This window comes from Pseudorca crassidens, chromosome 19 (genome assembly GCF_039906515.1).
Source record: "Pseudorca crassidens isolate mPseCra1 chromosome 19, mPseCra1.hap1, whole genome shotgun sequence".
NCBI classification, from domain to species: Eukaryota; Metazoa; Chordata; class Mammalia; order Artiodactyla; family Delphinidae; genus Pseudorca; species Pseudorca crassidens.
In genome coordinates, this window is record NC_090314.1 from 52,331,237 (window position 1) to 52,338,659 (window position 7,423).

At 50.2% G+C, this 7,423-nt stretch overlaps 1 long non-coding RNA gene across 2 annotated transcripts; it reads left to right on the top strand.

Moving 5' to 3' along the window:
* Window positions 1-40: 40 nt before the first annotated feature.
* LOC137212612 (uncharacterized) lies at window positions 41-2,670 on the top strand. Of its 2 annotated transcripts, XR_010937560.1 has the most exons (3): window positions 41-912; window positions 1,340-1,533; window positions 1,893-2,670. It is a non-coding gene; the product is annotated as an uncharacterized lncRNA (long non-coding RNA). The 2 variants fall into 2 exon arrangements; XR_010937559.1 differs by lacking the exon at window positions 41-912 and having other exon boundaries at window positions 933-1,533.
* Window positions 2,671-7,423: the final 4,753 nt, after the last annotated feature.

The window sequence follows — 7,423 nt, forward strand, 5'->3', positions numbered from 1 at the left end:
GCTGGCTTGGAGGCCTCCCCACAGCCCCGGGCAGGCCCGGGTGACCTGGCACTGTGGGAGAGGAGGACAGCGCTGTGTACCTGCCCAGGGGCCCAGCCCCAGCTCTCACAGGAAGGGTCTCACCCTAGGGTCCGGGGACCTGGGAGGGGGCTGACATCTGACTCCCAGGGCTCCGTCCTGCTCCCCTCACCTGTTGGAGAGGGGACTCCAGGCCAGGGTTGTGTGTGAGATGCTGCAGCTTAGCAAAGGTGACTACAGATGCTTCACCCTCTGTTCTCTTGAGAAGCCGCCCTCCCCACACCAGGCTTTGGAGCCCAGACAGGGCCTCTCTGTTCCCGAGGGGAGCCGCACTCAAGGATGCAGGCCCTCTGGCTGGCTGTGCTCTTGGGCACAGCTTACTGCTAGCCAGGGCATCTCCATTCAGCGGCCACCTTCTTGGGGGCCATCGGCCAAGGGGTTCTTACTGAGGGAACTTGAACTTTTCTCCACTCTGACTCATTGCTCAGTACTGGTCCTCCCTTCCTCCACCCTGGGCCCCAAGTCCATGAAACAGCAGGAGCCTTTTGTGTGAGGCCCTCTCTGCAGTGAGGCATCCCCATCCCACCAGCTGACCCACCTTGACCTTGACGGTGCCTTTCCATGGGAGGAGGAAACAGAACAAGGGGAGCCAGCGCTTGCCTTCTGGTCTCTCGCTCTGCTATTGCAACGAGTGAATAAAGCCTTGATTGTTACTCTGTCATTGTCTTAATTAACCAGTGGCACCTGGCAGCTCAGCTCCGGCTAGGGCCACACAGCATACAGCTCCTCCCCCTGAAGGCTCTGCCCCAGACCAGCTCCACGCCAGGCAGATCTGCGTTCCTTACCGCACTGCCAGTGCAGCCAAGCCTTAAGCTGCCCACTGGGCTCTTCAGTGTGAGTTGAAGAGTATGTGACAGGGGGCGGGGGGGCCTGCAGGGAATGATGGAAACATGACAGAACTTGCCCCAGGAGGCAGACCGCCTGAGTGTCATGCTTGCTTTTTCAGCACACTGTGGAAGTAGCGTGTGTGCGTGCATGCACAGACGTGTACGTGTGTATGTGCATGGGTGAGCACATGTGTGCGTGCGTGTATGTGGGAATTGCTGTGTAAACGTATGCATGTGGATACGAACGTGTGTGGCTGTGTACGTGTGGGCAGGTGTGTGTGTGTGTGTGTGTGTAGGGCAGGCCAGCAATACCCAGTAAGCAGGTTGGAGTCAGCATGGGCTGAGTGGTCAGACCGAGGTCCCTTGGAGAGGGGGTTATGGCAGGTCACTGGGAACTGTCCATGCTCAGCAGTCACCTCCCCTCACATTCCCAGATGTGAATGTGTAACAGCCCCCGAGACCTAGACACACACTGAGCCTCCCAGACCGCAGCCCATTGGGGCATCCACACAGCACAGACCCAGGACAGCATCAGTTGGACCAAATTGCCCCTCCCCCAGCTGGAGCCACGTCAGGTCTGGATCTCCAGGCTCGACCACCTCGGAGGCACAGACTCCTCCCTCACCAGGTGCAGAGAAATAGTCACCCCCAGCCCTCCAGCACCCTCTAAGGGGAGGTGGGACTGGCTAGCACCCTGAGGCTGCATGATCTGCCCAAGTGGGCGGTCCATTTATTGTTCAGAGAGAAAAAAGCCTGGAAGGAAACACACCAAAATGTTTATGTAATTGTCCCTGAAAAGTGCAAAAATTGATAAAAATGTTTTTTTCTCTTCCCACTTTTTGTTATTTTACAAATAACAAAATATGTCGTATAGTAGACATAATAGATGTATAATCAAAGTTAAAATTTTGTTAATTAAGGTTCAAAATTAAATTGTGTGTACTTGGCCCTCCATCTAACTTTTTTTTTTTTTTTTTTTTTTTGCAGTACGCGGGCCTCTCACTGTTGTGGCCTCTCCCGTTGAGGAGCACAGGTTCCGAACGTGCAGGCTCAGTGGCCATGGCTCACGGGCCCAGCCGCTCCGCGGCATGTGGGATCCTCCCAGACCGGGGCACGAACCCGTGTCCCCTGCATTGACAGGCGGACTCTCAACCACTGCGCCACCAGGGAAGCACCTCCATCTAACATTTTTTTGGACAACTATTTACTCAGCATCAGTCCATCCCATGTAATTGCATGCCAGGCACTGAGCAAGCCCAGAGGAATGGTGACCTGCAAAATGGACCAGCTCCCCAGGGCTGGGGAGAGTTGGGGTGTATGGGGCATAACCACTGATGGGTATGGGCTTACTTTGAGGGGATGAAAAGTCAATCCTCGTTATTTTCAGACTCTGTGTTTCCAAATTCACCCACATGATAAAACTTATTTGTAACCCCAAAATCGACACCTACTTTCCTGGTCATTCTCAGACACGCAAACAACGGTGAAAAAAATTGAGTTGCCAGACGTGCCCATCCCCAGCTGAGGCTTAACTAGGTGAGGCTTGGCCCCAGAGACTCCGAGAACATGGAAACAGTAGGGGGCAGTGCAGAGTAAAGCAAGAAACCCAGTGGGAATTAACTTCACTCTGAATTAGATTATGGTGATGGTTACACAATTCTGTGAATGTAATAAAAAAAAAAAAAACTAGTGAATTATACACTTCAAAACTGTACACTTTTTGATGTGTGAGTGATGTCTCAATAAAGATGTTATTTAAAAAGTAGCCAAGATGAAATTAAAAATTGAAATAGCCCTATATTTATTACATAATTTGAATTGAACAAAAACATTCCCATAAAGAAATCTCCAGGATCAGACGGTTTCATTGGTGAATTCTATCAAACATGTAGGGAAGGAATAACATCAATCTTACACACAGTCTTCCAGAAAATAGATGAGGACATTTTCCAATTCGTTTTATGAGGCCAGCATTACTCTGGTACCAAAATCAGCAAACACATTACCAAAAAAACTGACCAGCTGAATCTAAACTTTATATGGAAATGCTAAACACATAGAATATAAAAAGCAACCTTGGGGCTTCCCTGGTGGCGCAGTGGTTGAGAGCCCGCCTGCCAATGCAGGGGACACAGGTACGTGCCCCGGTCCGGGAAGATCCCACATGACGTGGAACGGCTACGCCCGTGAGCCATGGCCGCTGAGCCTGCATGTCCCGAGCCTGTTGCTCTGCAACGGGAGAGGCCACAACAGTGAGAGGCCCACGTACCGCAAAACCAAACAAACGAAAAGCAACCTTGAAAAAGAACAAAGTTGAAGGACTTACACAGCCTGACTTCAAGACCTACTATGAAGTGCCGGAAAATTAATCTGTAGGGACTTCCCTGGTGGCGCAGTGGTTAAGAACCCGCCTGCCAGTGCAGGGGACACGGGTTTGAGCCCTGGTCCAGGGAGATCCCACATGCCATGGAGCAACCAAGCCCGTGCGCCGTAACTACTGAGCCTGCACTCTAGAGCCCAAGAGCCACAACCACTGAGCCTTCGTGCCACAACTACTGAAGCCCACGCTCCTAGAGCCCCTGCTCCGCAGCAAGAGAAGCCAGTGCAAGGAGAAGCCCCCCCACATCACAGCAAAGAGTAGTCCCTGCTCACCACAACTAGAGAAAGCCCGTGTGCAGCAACGAAGGCCCAAGGCAGCCAAAATTTTTTTTAATATTAAAAAAAATTAAAAATCTGTCGATCTAAGAAAGAAATGCAAATTTTTATTTGAACCAAATTTGAGGATTATAACCCAGGAAGAGCATCTCAGAAAGCTCTGAGAACTGTTCCACCCATTAGAAGTCAAGGCACAGTTATGTAAGTTTTAAGACAGAAGGCTGTACATCAAATGACGTATTATAGACAATTTACATGATCCAGATCTAAGTGTCATCCTGGTGGGTCACGTGACCCCATACAAGATCAGGAAGAAATGCTATCCCTGGGCTTCCCTGGTGGCACAGTGGTTAAGAATCCGCCTGCCAGTGCAGGGGACACGGGTTTGAGCCCTGGTTTGGGAAGATCCCATGTGCCGCGGAGCAACTAAGCCCGTGAGCCACAACTACTGAACCTGCACTCTAAAGCTCGTAAACCACAACTACTGAAGCCCACGCACCTAGTGTCCGTGCTCTGCAACAAGAGAAGCCACTGCAATGAGAAGCCCGCACATTGCAACGAATAGTAGCCCCCACTCGTCACAACTAGAGAAAGCCCACGTGTGGCAACAAAGACCCAACACAGCCAAAAATAAATTAAATTAATTTTAGAAAACATTAAAAAAATGCTATCCCTTAAGGAGTTGTCTTGTTGATGATGGGAGAATGTCGGTCTTTACAGTTGAGCAGGTATTCCTGCTGCTGGGGTAGGTTTGCCTGATGCCTAAAGCAGACACACAATGCACAGTGAGGGGAGAAGGGAGGTCAAAGAGCAGAGAAGATTTTTTGTTTGAATATCTCTTGTCTTGCCATAAAAATATGACTTTCATTTCACAAAACTACAGTATGGAGACTGTGATGCTGGCACTGGGACCAACAGATGGATCCGTGGGACACACAGCAGAGCCCAGCCACAGATACACGCTTCTACTATCATAGAGTTCCCAACAGTGTCACCAGAGCAATTCAAGGGGGAAAAGTCTTTTCAACAAATGATGCCAGAATTAGTTTACTAATTAATTTTTTATATTTAAAAAAAAAAAAAGAAGCCAACCTGGAGAACGTATGTCAGGATGCGCTAGGCTGTGCTGCGGAAACCACTAAGCCCTGGAAGCGTATTTGTTCACATCACACTGTGACCTGCATGGGTGGTGAGTCAGGAACTCAGGCTGCTTATATCCCTGGGGCCCAGCATCCTTGGATCGTCCAGGTGAAATGGAGGAGAAAGCGGGATGAATGCCTACTAGATACACACCATCTGAGCCCAGTAGGGATGTTAATTTCCCATATGTCACTGGCTTGAAGAAGTCACATGGCCACCATAACAGCCAGGGAAGCTGGAACAGGTAAAGAGCGCTGTGGCATCGATGTTACTGAATGCAAATTCATGTGCCCGATGAGTGAGGCCAAACGTACCGAAACATCGGAGATTGGAGCAGAGAAAGGTTGATTGCAGGGCCAAGCAAGGAGAACAAGAAAGGGTAGTTCATGCTCAAAAAAACCTGAACTCCCCGATGGTTTTCCGGGAGAAGATTTTAATAGGTGAAATTTGGGGTGAAGGCTGCAGGGTGTGACTTACTTCTGATTGTTTGGTGGTGAGGTAGCAGGGCGGTGTTCTAGGATCTTGGCTCAGCCTGAGGTTACAATCCTCTAACTCGGTGGGGGCCTTAGCTCCTGCAGAAGAGCTCAAAGATATTGTTACCTCTATTCCTTGAGGAGGAGCCAGGACCCTGCCCCAAGGCTGCACTATTGTTTCGTGACTGCTCCTCCTTTTTTTCTGCATCCCCTCCCTTCCCTGATTAGCAACTCTTTGAATCTGCCCTTTGGAACTCAGGGAAGGCCAAGGAGGCTGAAGGAAACCTATTTCCTACAAAAAGAAACAGGGGACAGGGAAAGGATTTGTACTCAGCAGGGCCCTCAGGGTCCTGCTCCGTCTCACTAAGTGGACAGAGGGAAAGATCCTGGGTCTCTGATGTTGCTGGTGCCATGTTCTCATCATGCATTTGTTATTACGAGAGAAACATTTCAGCCAGTGTTAATCACCTTGTTTGCAGCTAGAAGCACTCCTAACTCATATGGAATGTGAAGCAAAGTCCACAAGTACAAATCGTTTTTGGAAGGAGTAGTTAGGGGAAGAAAAATGAAATAAAAGAGGTGTTGGGCTGCATCCCACAGGCCTACAAGGCCTGTACTTACCCAGCTTCAAGATCAAAGAAAGAGCCCGGCGTCAGCAGCAGAGACATCAGTGGTTTAATGGGTGGGGGAGCTTAAGTGTCCGAGACAACGTCCTAGAACGACACCCCACCATGTGCGGCGGGGCGGCAAGCAGGACATGGCAGCAGCCTTCGCTCCCAGGCCGGTGTGTGGGGGGGGTGGAATTGACATCAGGTGGGCTCATTAGTTACCAGGGAAACCATTAGAGGGGCACGCCCCTCACCACCCCTTTGATAAGAACGATCTCTAGCTGGGGCCTAGCGCAAGTATGTAGAAAGGTCAGTCATGTGAGTAGGGTGTAAGTGAAGCAGGCACTGGTCCTGCGGGGGATGTACAGAGAGCAAGAGGACAGCCATCTTGAGTGTCCTGACCACACAGGACTATAAAAAGTAGAGGCGATATGGAAGGAAGGCCCCTCAGCTTGAGACGGCGGCTCTGTTACCGAGTCCAAGCTCAGACTGCTCACTGCACGGCAGGCCAATAACTTGAGAGACGAGGTGTTGGGGCAAAGGAACAGCGACTATTCAGAAAGCCAGCAGATCAAGAAGATAGTGGACTAGTGTCCCAAAGAACCATCTTCCCCGAGGTAGAATTCAGGCTTCTAATACTAAAAGGGGAGGGGGGAAAGTTCTGGTTCTGGCCAGACTCTGGAAGGGATGTGTTAATTTCTTCCTCCCTACAGCCATTCACAGGTGGGCCTGGTTGGGATATTTCATGTCAGCTAAACAAAGGTATTTTAGCTTCACGCTCATTACCTGGGAGGCAGGGTTCCCAGAGATGGGCCATTATGTGTAATTTAAGCTAATAGGCAACATCCCTTTAGTGATTAACTTGTCATAGAATACAAGGTTCTTCCCTATTACAGCTCCTGGGTGCTGCACACAGTTATAAGGGAAAGTCATCATTCTTTTTTTATAAATTTATTTATTATTTTTCGCTGTGTTGGGTCTTCATTGCTGCGCGGGCTCTCTCTAGTTGCAGCGAGCAGGGGCTACTCTTCCTTGTGGTGCATGGGCTTCTCATTGCTGTGGCTTCTCTTTGTTGCCGAGCACAGGCTCTAGGCACACGGGCTTCAGTAGTTGTGGCACGCAGGCTCAGTAGTTGTGGCGCAAGGGCTTAGTTGCTCCACGGCATGTGGGATCTTCCCGGACCAGGGATCGAACCCGTGTCCCCTGCACTGGCAGGCGGATTCTTAACCACTGCGCCACTAGGGACGTCCCATCATTCTTATGTCTTTTAAGAGGAGGAGGGAGAAGCACCTGTACTTTGAATCTCAGCCGGGGCACGAGAGCCTTTGGAAGCTTGACAGGCTGGAAGGTGTTGAATCAGGGTGACTCTGTTCTCCATGTGGGATGGGTTCCAACTCTCGTCCAGAGTTGTCACCTCCAAATAATTTCGTTGATATGTGCTGGGCACAGGGCTGCTATACATGCTGTGTCTCATCTCTGCACCAGAGCCTCCGCTGGCGGCTCAGGTTCTGACTGGAGCCGAAAGCTTTCTTCCCTCCCACCTGAGCTAGGGGTCTGTCTCCACCTACCCCTGAGGTGGCTTCCCCTTTCATTCTTTGAATATAGTTATAATAGCTACTTCAAAGTCTTGCTTGGTAAAGCC